Here is a 15,360-nt window from a genome sequence, read left to right on the forward strand (position 1 = left end):
ATTGTATGTGTAGTACGGATAAGTCACAGAACATTAGTAGCATAGAAAAGTTTATATTTTTATTTTTTGTTATATAGCTATATATATATATATATATATATATATATATATATATATATATATATATCTCCTTGGATCAGTGTCTAATATTTGCAGTTTACAAACTATACTCTGTATTTTACACTATGATACAGAGTAGGACAGTTCAAAGGGTCATTGGCTGTGCAGTAAATGCTTAAACAAACAAGAAACAGCGAGAGACAGGTTGAAAGAAGTGCTTCAGAAAATAGCACTGCTCAATGACTAAATTAGTGGGATAGCTCAGAGAAGCTCTTTTGCATAGATAACAACTGAAGTTTCTTAACTCCTCTTATACTGTAAACTGTACTACTAATGTTCTATTTTTTAGCTGTACTACAAATACAATTAATTATATCCTACCTTTAATTTCACCTTAGATTCCCTTTAATTTGTGTTCTAGGTTTTGTTGAACCTCCCATGTTTCTCTTTTATTTTTATAGGCTATTTGGATTAAGTGGCTTGTAATAGTTTTCTTACCTGCAAATATCACTGCTAAGTAGTAGGCTTTCATTAAGTCTCCATGAAGCCTTTTCATGGGTGACTTACAGTGGGTTGCAAAAGTATTCGGCCCCCTTGAAGTTTTCCACATTTTGTCATATTATTGCCACAAACATTAATCAAATTTATTGGAATTCCACCTGAAAGACCAACACAAAGTGGTGTACACATGAGAAGTGGAACTAAAATCAGACATTTATTTTACAAATAAATAACTGCAAAGTGGTGTGTGCATAATTATTTGTCCCCCTTTGATCTGAGTGCAGTCAGTTGCCTATAGACATTGCCTGACGAGTGCTAATAACTAAATAGAGTGCACCTGTGTGTAATCTAATGTCAGTACAAATTCAGCTGCTCTGTGAGGGCCTCAGAGGTTGTCTAAGAGAATATTGGGAGCAACAACACCGTGAAGTCCAAAGAACACACAAGACAGGTCAGGGATCGAGTTATTGAGAAATGTAAAGCAGGCTTAGGCTACAAAAAGATTTCCAAAGCCTTGAACATCCCACAGAGCACTGTTCAAGCGATCATTCAGAAATGGAAGTAGTACGGCACAACTGTAAACCTACCAAGACAAGGCCATCCACCTAAACTCACAGGCTGAACAAGGAGAGCGGTGATCAGAAATTCAGTCAAGAGGCCCATGGTGACTCTGGACGAGCTGCAGAGATCTACAGCTCAGGTGGGAGACTCTGTCCATAGGACAACTATTAGTCATGCACTGTACAAAGTTGGCCTTTATGGAAGAGTGGCAAGAAGAAAGGCATTGTTTACAGAAAGCATAAGAAGTCCCGTTTGCAGTTTGCCACAAGCCATGTGGGGGACACAGCAACCATGTGGAAGAAGATGTTCTGGTCAGATGAGACCAAAATTTAACTTTTTGGCCAAAATGCAAAATGCTATGCGTGGCGGAAAACTAACACTGCTCATCACTCTGAACACACCATCCCCACTGTCAAATATGGTGGTGGAAGCATCATGTTCGGGGGGTGCATCTCTTCAGCAGGGACAGGGAAGCTGGTCAGAGTTAATGGGAAGATGAATGGAGCCAAATACAGGGCAAACTTGGAAGAAAACCTCTTGGAGACTGCAAAAGACTTGAGACTGGGGTGGAGGTTCACCTTCCAGCAGAGCAATGACCCTAAACATAAAGCCAGGGCAACAATGGAATGGTTTAAAACAAAACATATCCATGTGTTAGAATGGCCCAGTCAAAGTCCAAAACTAAATCCAATCGAGAATCTGTGGCAAGATCTGAAAACTGCTGTTCACAAACGCTGTCCATCTAATCTGACTGAGCTGGAGCTGTTTTGCAAAGAAGAATGGGCAAGGATTTCTGTCCCTAGATGTGCAAAGCTGGTAGAGACATACCCTAAAAGACTGGCAGCTGTAATTGCAGTGGTGTGGTCGGGGACAGAGAATGAATTTTCTGAGTTCATGCAATATCTAAATGTTAACGAGGTGAACATGCAATTTACATCCGAGATTAATGACTATGAAGTGACATTTTTGGATGTCAAATTAATGATCAAAGATAACCAACTGACCACTATGGGCTATAGGAAAAATACAGCTACTAATTCTATCCTCCATGCACAAAGCTTCCATCCTAGACATGTAATAGAAGCCATTCCCTATGGGCAATATTTAAGATTACGACGTAATAATAGTAGAGATGATGATTTTGTTGTACAAGCAGATGAACTCACTGCTAGATTTCAAGGAAGAGGATATGATTCTGATTTACTTAAAAGGTCCAGACGTAGAGCCTGGAGACAGACAAGAGGGCCACTTCTGGCCCCAAGGGAGAGAGACGAGGCTAAAATCGTGAGAACGACTTTCACGTTTGATTTTACCTCGATGGCCGACCGAATTAGGAAGGCCATACACTCCAATTGGTCTATGATCAAAAGGGATCCTAATTTATCATGCATTTCACAAGAATTTCCCAGGGTGGCCTTTAGACGAGCACCCACCCTGGGGAATATACTTACCCGCAGTGAGTTCGTCTCTCCTAAAAATAAAGATTGGTTGACAGCTACATTGCCCCAGGGAAATCATAGATGTGGCCATTGTAAATGGTGTAATAAATTGTTAAATCAGAAGACTGTACAATTAGGTGGGGAACTGATAGAGATAAAAGGATTTTTTACTTGTCAAACCGAATTTGTTGTATATGCATTAATATGCCCTTGTGGTCGGTTCTATATAGGACAAACGACCAGACCAATGAAAGTCAGGTTCGGCGAACATATGAGTACTATAAAATCAGGAAAGGGTTGCACACGACTTATTGAACACATGACGAGTGAGCATCCTATGGATAGATTCAATTTGCGCTTTTTAGCGTTAGAAAAACAAGAAACCCCGTCAAGAGGGGGAGATAAGGAGAGACTACTGTTGAGAAGAGAAACCAAAATGATTCTAAGGACTGAAGCAATGGGCCCGTTGGGCCTTAATGATAAAATTGAATTTTCTTGTATGTTGGACCCTTAAAAGATGCCCCTGATGTAAAGGACTTCCTGATATCATTATGTATATATTGTATTATATGGATGTACTGCTAGAAATAAGATCTGTATCTTTAAGGTATATTTATATCATATACCACTCAATAGGTATTGTTCGGACAGTTATAGAAGATATAGAATGCTATATAGTTGTGCAACTAATAGAGTCCAACACAGTCCATGTACTTTAATAGGCTATGTAAAATCATAGTAACCAATTGCTAGCCCCTTGGTAGATGTCCCACTTTTATATATCTCTACTGAATTTATATTTCAATGTATGCTAAATGTATAACATAACCCCCAAGTGTTTTTAACGGTTTTAATGGTCCACATTATATACACATCCACTAAAAAACACTTTTTGCACCGTTGTCATGGCAGTGGAGCGCAGGCACTAGAGGGGTAGTGGGATCCGTTGATTGGGCTGCGCGTTTATGACGCACGCGAGCGAAAAGGCGAGCTGGGTAATAAGCCCGCCACAAATGTGCCCCAGTATGGGTTGCACTTTGTATTTATCTGCATATGCCGCGCGCATCCCTCAGTGGATGAGTGCGACGTAGCTATAAGCACACGCTGTCAATGGAACGTATATTTAACTTTATACTGGGTCATATATATATATATTTTTATTGTCCCAGGCTCCACCAATAACGTTAGAGTGAGTATTTGTCTCCACCCACTGCCCCATAGCCTGGCGTCTCAGGAGTCATGGCAACCCATGCAACCAATCCAGCTCACGGGGGACGTGATGCAACCGGAAGGGGCGGAACTTATACCCCGTCTTTTATCCCGGAAGCTCACGTCTCCTATTCACAGTGGTCTGCAGCGTGACCAAGCGTCAGGAGACGCGAAACGGCCGTCGCTTTGCCACCCATACCCACCACCCACCTCCACTATGATGATCCACACAACTAAGGATACGTAAGAATTTGTATGCATGGCGATTTTATACGAATTATGCCTGTTAATGATGAAGCAATGTTATATGAAGTAGTCACGTCATTTGGATTAAACCTAAGACGGAAGGTGCACGCCTCTTTGTTTCTTTGCATACATCTACAAAGTATTGACTCAGGGGGCCGAATAATTACGCTCACCCCACTTTGCAGTTATTGATTTGTAAAAAAATGTTTGGAATCATGTATGATTTTCGTTCCACTTCTCACGTGTACACCACTTTGTATTGGTCTTTCACGTGGAATTCCAATAAAATTGATGCATGTTTGTAGCAGTAATGTGACAAAATGTGGAAAACTTCAAGGGGGCCGAATACTTTTGCAACCCACTGTAAATGTTGTTCATACAACATCATGATCAGATCATTACCCATATGCAATTAACTTTTTCTCCTTCGTTTTCTCCAAGTTGATATTTCAACACGTTGTCAATACAATGTTTTTTAAACTCCCAGTAAGCAATAAAATACACAAAACCATTCTGATAGCACTTATTCTACTACTTTTGGTACTTTTGCTAATATGAAATGCTGAAAAGTAATTTCAAAGAGAAGATGAAAAATTATCACCTAGGAGAAAACCTAGGAGAAAAAGTGAATTGCATATGGGCCCATATGTGCTTAACACATGTCTAGAAAGAAAGCATGTTGGCAACTAGACTTGAATCTATTCTGGAATAGGACTGGTGACTAGATGAATAAAAAAAGTGTTTCCCCTGAACGTTGAATTAAATTCTAGAATAGATGTTAGTCCAACAGACTGTTTCTTCACCATGGGAGTAATTATTGTGGAAGATTTGAAACAGGTTTTAAGGCCTCCGTGGGGTTTTCTGGAGGAGTGCAAAGATTTACTATGCTGATTTTTCTGTTTGGATAGAGACCATCGAAAGAAGAAACCTTCCTTGACTGTCTGCAATGTGCAAGTTTGTAGGGAGTGCATAGTGCAGTAACATAGCCACTCCTCCATGTTGCTTGATTTTTATTTTTTAAACATTTAATTATTAAACTCTACATTTTCTTCTCCTTTCATATATGTCCCACATCTGAAGGATATAGGGCTCCTTGTTCTTCAAGTAAAGATCTTTTAGAAAGAAGAATTGTCCCTCACCCAGCACTAAAAAAGGGATAACATTACCTCCTAATATGAATACACTAGTTGCTTATTACAGTTGGCAAAATTGTAACTAACATCTGGCCTCTTTTTTTGGTGAATACCCAAACACCACTCTTTTTTCCCTTTTTATCTAACTCATTTCCTCATGATCAAATAATTAATTGTTTCAGTTAGACATTTTTATATTTGGTCATTTCAAATGGTATTGTGTGTGTGTGTGTGTGGGGGGGGGGGCAGACAGTGTTCTCCCCAGAGCCTTTCAACTGGGCGGAGAGCCCGGCGGCCATTTGCCCCCCGCCCGGCTGCCATTTGCCCTGGTCTGCGGCAGAATTACTTTCCTTTTGATTTGTTACAGCAAGCAGCGGCTGTGTCTGTGCAGCCGCCCGCTTTTATGCAGGGACACTATCTCTGTCCTCCTCCCCAGCTCCTTTCAGTAGTGTGAAGGGGAGGGAAGTGCTTATTACAAGCAGGGGAGGTGGGGAAATGAAGTTTGGAGAATGGAGAGAGGACGCGCTGCTGTGTTCAGAAGAATGTCTGTCTGTTCTCCCCGTGAAGCAGAGGCGTAGCAAGGGTTTTCAGCACCCGGGGACAAAGACAATTTTTGCGCCTTGTGGGGAAGCCAGAACAGCACAACATGATGTAGAGCCGACTTGCTTGATCGGGTGTGCAGCGGTAAGTGAGTGACAAACGCAAAGGAACCCTGGTGCTGTCCCCACTTATATAAAATGTTCCTGCCCATTGCATTATACTTTACCTGTCTGTGTCCGCCACTGGTTCTGTCTTCTTCCACGCACCCCAAGGCATGATTGCCAGCATAACGTGGATGCGTGTATGATGTCACACAAGCGTCCATGTATACCTCGGCAACCACGTGGGGCACATAGATGAAGACAGAGCCAGCGGCAAACATGGACAGGTAAAGTATACTGCAACGTGCACTGATGGGATAGCGCCGGGGACTGTGAAGTGGAGAATGCAGCCTCTCAAGGCTGATTCTATGGTGTAAAGCAGGCAACAGATCAGATTTAATCAGAGAGAGAGATATCTGTTTCTTGGTCGATCTGCCCATTCATCTTCTGATGTATGGGCACCTTTAGGATTACAGATCACAAGATTAGGTTGATTTAATTGTGAGAAGAAGATGGGAGGGAGGAGAGAGTGGGGAGAAGAGAAGGGGAAAAGAAGAAACCCAGGCGGCAAATGGTCTGCGGTCTTATGCATATGACCCTGTCGGCACAGGGTCATATGAATGTTGTTTTCTGTGTTGTGGCGTGAGAGGGTGGAGCATCAAACTGCAAACTCAACACATGGTGGAAAACAGGCCCCAAGGAAACCTAAAGTGAGGGAAATAAGTTGATTAGCCCCCTGTAGTCCTTCAGGTCCCTTGCTGTCCTTATGGCCCATACTCACGGGCTACAATTGTCACCGCAACACGCGGCGCGCGCGTTTTGTGGCGACAGGTCGCCTGTGAGTATGCGCCGTTGCACGGGCGCGCACCCCGAACTGTCGCCCGTCGCTGATGTCGCCAGGCGATTGAATTGCTCAATCGCCTGGCGACAGTCGCCGCCGCAACTCCGCCGCAACTGTCGCTAGTCCGCGTGAGTACGCGGACTAGCGACAGCAACCTCCATTGAAGTATACGGAGCTTCCGGCGGGAGAAGGAGGAACGTCGGCGACAGCTCACGTGTGCTGGCGACAGGCCCTAAAAGTTGCCCGTGAGTATGGGCCATTACAGTAAGTTCTGTTGTGCAACTGTCACACTATGTGCTGTCCTAGCTGCACGCATCTCCTTGATTGAGCTCCTGTGGCCAGCAGCATTTTGGGCATCCGCATTTTGTAAAGCTTGCAACTGCACATGCACAGACCGCTCTCAGCCACAGGAGAGTGATTTGAGGAGGCGCGTGGCTGGGATAGCGCATGGGCAGTAGCCCACTATTGGTCCAGTTGGCGAGATTTTGGACAGGCACAAAACAGAGCAGACTGAGAGGACAGCGAGTGACCTGAAGGACTACAGGCGGCTGGATGAAGCCCCAGGTAAGTAATAATGCATTTATTTCCCTCATTTAAGGTTAGTAAATCATGGTGGTGTAGTAGTTTGCTCTCTCACCTTGCAGCACTGGGTCCCCAGTTGAAATCCCAGCCAGGACACTATCTGCAAAGAGTTTGCATGTTCTCCCTGTGTCTGTGTGGGTTTCCTCTGGGCACTCAAGTTTCCTCCCACATCCCCAAACCATACAGATAAGTTAATGGCTTCCCTCAAAATTGGCCTGCGAACACAATACTTACGCTACACAATACATACATAAAAATATAACTATGGTAGGGATCAGATTGTGAGCCCCTCTGAGGGACAGTTAGTGACAAGACAATATACTCTGTTAGACTTGAAGAGAGGAAAAGGAGGCACCGCTTCTTTAAAATTCCTTTATTCCGGTGGGGGAAGTAGCAGGTACACAGCAGTGGGGGTAAAAAAGGCCTGACAGCTGTTTCGCTGGTTTAAACCAGCTTCTTCAGAGGCAGAGTGTGCTGGTTTAAACCAGCGAAACAGCTGTCAGGCCTTTTTACCCCCACTGCTGTGTACCTGCTACTTCCCCCACCGGAATAAAGGAATTTTAAAGAAGCGGTGCCTCCTTTTCCTCTCTTCAAGTCTACTGGATGCAACAAACTTGTGGATGAGCACGCTCCTTCTTCCGGGTCCGGTGTGTCTGCCCTGCTGCGTTTGGTGCCAGGTACTGTTCTTTTCTTCTCAAATATTGTTACAATATACTCTGTACAGCGCTGCCAGCGCTATATAAATACTAAATAATAATAATAGCTTCTAGGCATCTTGGCAGTGAAACACAAATTGCTGTTGTAGTTACTAGAAAGTAACATGGCAGCATTAGGACCCTGAAGTCTAATTTCGGCAAGTCCAGGTTCTTATCAGTGCTGCTCTGAGTGAAGGGGGAGGTAGGGAGACCAGGTGTCACTGAAGGGGAAGGCTGAAAGGCACTACAGCTGATCTCCCTTTTCTGATCTTCCATGCAGAACACAGCATAGCGCCAGGACGGAGAAGGAGGGGGGCGAGGTTGCTTTCATATACAGCCCTCAGTGACTTGCACACACAGAAGCTGCAGGCTGCATCCCAATGTGTTACATAGTAGAGAGGTGCCTGGACTTACGCCTCTTCTGCCACCCCTCTTTGTCTTCACCTGGGGCGGGCCGCTCTATGATCCAGGCATTCAGCAGAAGCTCTTCTACTCCTGTTAGTTTAAAATCTCGCGCGGCAAAACAGCGAGAAGGGGCTGTGTGTGTGTGTGTGTGAGATACAGCCAGGAGAGACAGGGGGCGGGGCAGTAGAGTTCCGTGATCTGCAGCTGCTTATTCATTGCCCAAACAAAACTGCTTCAAGCCTTCACTGCAAAAGCGCCCCCCAGATGCTGTGAGGGGGGCAGATGTCCCATCCTGCCCCCACCTCCCTACGCCTGTGCCGTGAAGAAGTAGGTGTGAAGCTTTATAGCCACTTCGCCAGCACGGGGCAAGGAGCTGAAGTTTGCTTTGCTCTGTTCATCCAGGCATGTCTGCCTCTCCTCCCCCGCCATCAAGTGCCTGTAACTTAGAACAATTAACTCGCCCTGCTGCCTGGCTGCTGTGTATCTACAGTATCTGTACTCATGTCCCTCTAGATGGGTGGAGATGTTAGCCTCTGATGTCTCTTGCTTAATTAAGAATAGCTCAGAGGTCAGGTACGAATAGGGCCGGATATCCCACAAGGCTACAGAGGCAGTTGCTTGCTCCCACTTTTGCTCCTCTTAGAAGTCCCTCTGCTAAATTAGGTGTCTAATAGCAGCTGCAGAAGTGTTCAGCTTCCATACCTGTGAGCTGTACTCTGCACTATCAACACTATGCAGTACAGGGCTCAGGAAGCTGTGATGAAGAAAATGCAGCTGCTATGAAGTTTGATAGCAGCTGCATAGATGCAATGCTGTTGGAGAGGGACATTCTCAGAGTGCTGCTAGTGGATAGGGGTCAGAGAGGTCTTCAAATCCACCAGCAGCACCCTGACAGAGAATGCCCCTCTCCAACGGCATCACTCTGTGTGAGACCCCCCACCCTTGCTCTATTAGTAGCAGCCAGTTTTAACCACATTTCTCGTACCCAGCGTAATTTACCCCTCGGCAGTACCCAGCATGATTTTCCCCCTCAGCAGTACCAAGCATGAGTCCCCTCCCCCCTCCAGCAGTACCCAGCGTGATCACCTCTACCACACACACCCTCTCCCCTTCGAATAGCTCCTAGCCCATTTCCCAGCCACACCGTATGATCCTTGCAGCAACCAGTGTGACCTCCCACTGAGTAGCACCCAGCGTGACTTTCCCCACCCGGCTACTTTTTCACGCCACCCGGCTGGAAAAAAAAATCTGGGGAGAACACTGGGAGAGAACTGCAGCTTTTTTTACATTATGAAGAACATTTTATTTTTACTGAAAATAATTACCTTGCATGATTTATGCAGTATCTACATGCAATAAAAATCCTGTAATTATAAATTGGTGAACTAAACTGTGTTATCTTATGTCTTTGTAATGTTCCTCAGAGCATACATTTTAATAAACAACAATAGTGAAAGCAAATTAAAAATAAGCAAGTTAATTTAAATGCATCAAAGATTTAAAAAAACATATTTGAACTGTATTAATATAAACCTTGACAGTGTACTAATTCACTTGGGAGGTTATTACGATAAGTGTTCTTTACAAAGGTATAATGTAGAACTGCTTTCAAAATACAATAATATAATTCCATATTAACTGACTATTTACATTATTATGCATTATTACACCATAATTTAACATCATATTTATTGAAAAGTTAAGACCATCACCGTCAAAAAAAGTGTAGAGAAACCGAGAGCCCAATATAGTGTAGTATAGGCAAAAAAAAGGGTATTCCGCTACACCAAGGCTGGGTAAAAAACTTTTTTCTTCAACTTGATTAGCACATCAGTAGACACATACAAGGCTGACGTGTATCAGAGCTCCGATACGCGTCAGCCTTGTATGTGTCTACTGATGTGCTAATAAAGTTGAAGAAAAAAGTTTTTTACCCAGCCTTGGTGTAGCGGAATACCCTTTTTTTGCCTATATGTCCTGAGATCTGTTATTCCTGCTCCCTCGGACTGTGCAGCGGTGGTAGTAGCGTTTCCTCATTTTTTGCCATAGTGTAGTATGTTAAGCATAAAGAAGTAAAGGTTATCGGTGAGAAAATTATACTCACAAACGTGGGTTACCACAAAGGCAACCACTGTATAGGCAGGTGAGGAGATTAGACCTGTCCTCACTCAGGGATAAGAAGTTGCTCTCTGTAGATGCGAAAGGGGGTAGATCACCCCTCCACCAGGGGTGGACACGGAATAGCAGTAGGAGAACAGAGGCGCCAGCAGGATAAAAGCGGATAAAAACTTTAAAATTTGCTGGGAGGAAGTGGTGGACTTACCTCCATAAAGCAGACACGAAAGACTGTCTGAATAGTAGCAATCACATTTATTAAATAGTACCTTTTTGGGGTACTATTTAATAAATGTGATTGCTACTATTCAGACAGTCTTTCGTGTCTTTTTTTATCCGCTTTTATCCTGCTGGCGCCTCTGTTCTCCTACCGCCAAAAAAAGTTCTCTTAACCGGTCATGAAATGTAGCCAGTGATTGCATTACAGATGCTATAGAGAAGTATAAAAATGTAAACAGAAGAACAAAATCATCCACTACAGAAATGCCAGCCATGCTCAGTGCTGTTATAGCTGGTGTCGGTTATTGAACATCGGGCTGCCTGTTGTCCAGCTCATCTTATAGTTACATTAGAGATGCCATTTAGATGTAAACAGGAAAACCATGTTATCCACTGCAGAAAGCTTGCTGCTTGTGCTTAAAGCTTTTGTAGTGGTTATGGGACATCAGCGTACCTGTTGTCCAACTTACCCGCTACACAAACGGCATTTATGGTTCAATGTTGTTGTAACTAGTTATTACATTACAGATGCTATACAGAAGTTTAAAAACTAAACGGTCTATTGTTATTGGGATTACAGTTAGCAGGTACTTTACAGCCGATATGGAAATAATTCTATGTTAAGGCACACGCTGTATTAAAGACACTACGTAAAAGCAGATCAGTGAGCTATCGCTATAATGTAAAGTACAACCGCTATATGGAAGACAAAACCGCTATAAAGAAGAATATCTCCTAAATTATGGAAGGTACAGCTGCTATATACAAGTATTGTGCTCAAATTATACAGGGTGCGCCAATAAATCAGTTATACTGATAACGTTACATTGACAATATAGTGGTGTCCAAATTTCCTCCTGCAGTTATTCACTGGTCTACCACTACTTATTAGATATGCTGGCCACTGACACTTTTTTTTTTATTGAACTGGTAGATTCATAAATATCACATCCTTTGTTTTTTGTCTGTGTCCACCAGTAGAGAAGTGTCCACCAGTAGAAGTTATCCAAATTAGTATGGGTAATGTAATCATGCTCAAGAAAATCAATATGAATTCACTGATAAAGGCAAGCATTTATATTTGTGTGACCACTTTATGCCACTCTCACAAGTCATGTGCAATACATACCTTTACTGATGAAGTCCAAAGCAGCCTGAGACAGCTGTCTGTAGATTACGTGATTATATAAAATTAACAGTTGCATGTGTACCATAAACCAATGTTTTGGAATTTATCACTGGCATAATAAAAAGATTAGTATGCTCTATCTATTGTGCTGCAGTTATGGATTATGAGTGTTGCTTCTTACAGGTGTGGTAAAGAAATCTGCAAGCTTCTGTTTAAGAAAGAAGCTTTCCAATGTACATAAATGCATAACGTAAAAAGTTACAAGCAACTAGATTAAAGTAAACATATAAAACTGTCTATATGAGGAGTGTCTAAAAGAAATACAAAGACTGAACGTAATAAACAATTTTTTTTACCAAATTCTCCTTCTATGTACCCTCCTCCTGCCTTGCCTTGAATGTAAGCTTCTTCCATTGATCTTAACAGTGCTCTAAAGCACTTTGCGTCACATCTTTTATAATCTTTCAAACTCTTTGCAATAATCTTATTTCAAACATTTTCCCTTTCAGCGTGCAGTTGTTTTTTGACACAATAAAAATTTCACACGATGCAAGAGTACTCAAGTACATATGATGTTCCAAATCAGGGATTTGTTCTTAGCTTAAAATAGGGCACAGGGATTGCATTGTGGGTTCGAGTGAATGTTAACTGTAACAATTGTGGAACTTTCTCCGTGATCAGCGCACAACGCGTGCGCTGACACGGCGGAAATCCTCCACAAGCATATATTTGCAGGCACCCAGCAAAAGGTGCTACGCACCTGTAGAGGGAAATTCCTGTCGGCAGATGGCGCTGGGGAGTGCAGAGGAACCAATCCTCTGTACCTCCACAAGTGCCAGACAGGAATTGTACGAAGCGCAGAACGCAATCGCAAGAGAGGCGATTGCGAATGAGAACGAGCAAAGGGACAGGTTGTATGTGTGTGCGCCAATCTAGTCGCCACCCCGCGACCGCGCACACACAACAGCAGATATGAAATAGGAACGCGATCGCGAGAGATGCGATCGCCAGACGTGACACAAGGCAGATCAGAATAGAATACGAGGTTAGCAAAGGCACAGCAAATAATACAATGAGGAGATACGGAAAATAACAAATGCTAGCTAACCGCGAACACCGCACTCATTCGCAACAGTGCACGCGGTTATGAGCGGTCTCCACGTGATAAGCACAATAGAGACAAGCACGCCTAACTAACCATTAACAGACAAACATGAAACAGAGGACGCGAGCGCTTGCTTAACGGTTACCTCACCGAGCCTCCAGCAAGCGTAGCAGACAGACACACGAAAACAGGGACAAGCGAGAGATAGGATCCACAGCACTAGCGAAAAGTGGCTAGCGCGATCCAAGTACAGAGTAGCAGAACAGAAGGATCCCCAGCGCCAGCGAAAAGTGGCCAGCGCGATCCCAGAAGACAGAACAGAAGGATCCCCAGCGCTAGCGAAAAGTAGCTAGCGCGATCCCAGGAGACAGAACAGAAGGATCCCCGGCACTAGCAAAAAGTAGCTAGTGCGATCCCAGGAGACAGAACAGAAGAGATAGCTGGTAGCAACCGCTGCACCAGCTATACTCCAAGAACAGAGATCAGAACCATTTCCTGTCAACCACCATAGGGACAGGACAATGGCAAACAGGCAAGACAAGACAGAACAGGCAATACAGATAATACAATCCTAACAGCACTAGGGAAATCTGCCTAGCGCAGATTTAGGAATTACTCTAAGCTGATGTTCAAACAGAGAGCAAGGCTGACACCCCACCAGGAGTGTTACATAGGACGAAATCCTTATGAACAGCGAAGCATTGTGGGAAAGACATAGCACTTATAGTACACGCCTCCAATGAATGTGGCCAGGCAATTTGCATGACAACGTATGCAAATTCCTCTGCAAGCACAAGCTGCAAAACTGACAGAAGCTCTTCTTTCCAGAGTCCTGCAGCATGCAAATCAAAACAATGGTCAAAAGGCTGGCTGGCTGCCTGCACAGGCAGCTGAGCAAATCATCACAGTACCCCCCCCCCCCCTCCAGGGTCGAATTCCAGACGACCCTCAAAACTGCTATTAGCAACAGACTCAAACTGAAGACTCATGAAGGTCGGGGTAGCCCGACAAGGTCCAATTCCAGAGTCAGTCCACCCGAAACCAACCTCATCGGAAACAGAAGCCACCGAAACATGCCCATCAGTACTACCAATCTCAGTATAACACCCATCAGGACTGTGACTGCCAGAGAAGAAGCCATCGACACCCTCCAGACAATACCCACCACCTTCCAAGGAGCGTCCGAAAATACCAAACCTGCCACAATACCTGTTCGAAGTGTCCCTTACAACACAAAAGCCACCGTTGATCTTATCCAGGGGACCAAGCAAAATTTCTCCCGGAATCTCCCAGAACCTTTTGAAGCTCCACAGAGATCCCAAGAGGGCAGAACAATCACCAGGCTCACATGGAGAATTACCAAGAACCCCCATGGAACCAATGACAATTCCGGATTCAGAATTACGAGGACACCCATCAAGATCAAGACTTTCAGGGACCACTTCTGGGCATGCAAGCAGGCAGGCTAAATCAGAGCATGTCTCCACCGTGGAAGCATCTGAGTACGCTGGTAACCGAGGCACACTTGGGCTTTCTGGGTCACAGAGCACACTGGGGTACACCAGCACAGGAGAAACCTCAGGACATGTCGGGGAACTGCCAACCTCAGAGTCCGGCACGAGGAAACCAAAACCAGGACTGGGCAGAGAATCATCACGAGCAATGGTCTCAAACACTGGACTTTCAAAAGAAGACTCGGATTCAAACTCGGAAATTTCTGTGACTGCAATATCATCATTGACTACACATGACTGAAGCTCCACCAGAGCTGAAAAGGTAGCCAGCAAGGCAGCAATGCCTACGGAAGAGGGCAACACCTCAGAAGGACTTGGGGGACAGGAGACATCTCCTACAAGTTCTGCACCCTTTGGGTGCTACCTAATTCTCTGCAGGGGCCCCAGGGACCACTATCAGGGCCGGATTTGTACTTTTTACCGCCCAAGGCCACCATCGCCAGCTGCCCCCTGACAAACAACTAACGCCCTAACACACACACACACACACACACCCACACCCACACACCACACACACCACACAACACACAACACACACCACACACACAACACACACACACACAACACACATACACAACACGCACACACAACACACACACAACACACACACACACACACACACACTTTTATTGATCCCAGTAATCAATGTATTTAAAGATGCTTATTAACGATGCAATTTTACTACAAACGACCAACTGTCAATTGTTTTATCGGTCTGTTTTGTGGATCCATTATATCTGAAATGATCGGAATGGTTAATAATTTTTATTCCACTTATGGACCAAATTGATAATTTCCACTCTAAAGGGTGGAGCTGATGGAGGGTGGAGTTGGACTCGAAAAGCGATGAGTGACAGCTCAGGTCACAGACAATAAGCTGCCCATGTATGATGCCCCTTCACTCCCTGAGTTCCAGACACTTACCCAATTACTGTGGTTCACATGTTGGCAGGTTGACTGCATGA

General features: G+C 44.2%; 1 protein-coding gene across 2 annotated transcripts in view; it reads left to right on the forward strand.

The window, feature by feature from the left end:
• MDH1B (malate dehydrogenase 1B) overlaps positions 1–15,360 on the forward strand; it is a 90,339-nt gene that overhangs the window by 57,014 nt on the left and 17,965 nt on the right. The gene's annotated exons all lie outside the window — the stretch shown is intronic.

Source organism: Hyperolius riggenbachi, chromosome 7 (assembly GCF_040937935.1).
Source record: "Hyperolius riggenbachi isolate aHypRig1 chromosome 7, aHypRig1.pri, whole genome shotgun sequence".
Lineage (NCBI taxonomy): Eukaryota > Metazoa > Chordata > Amphibia > Anura > Hyperoliidae > Hyperolius > Hyperolius riggenbachi.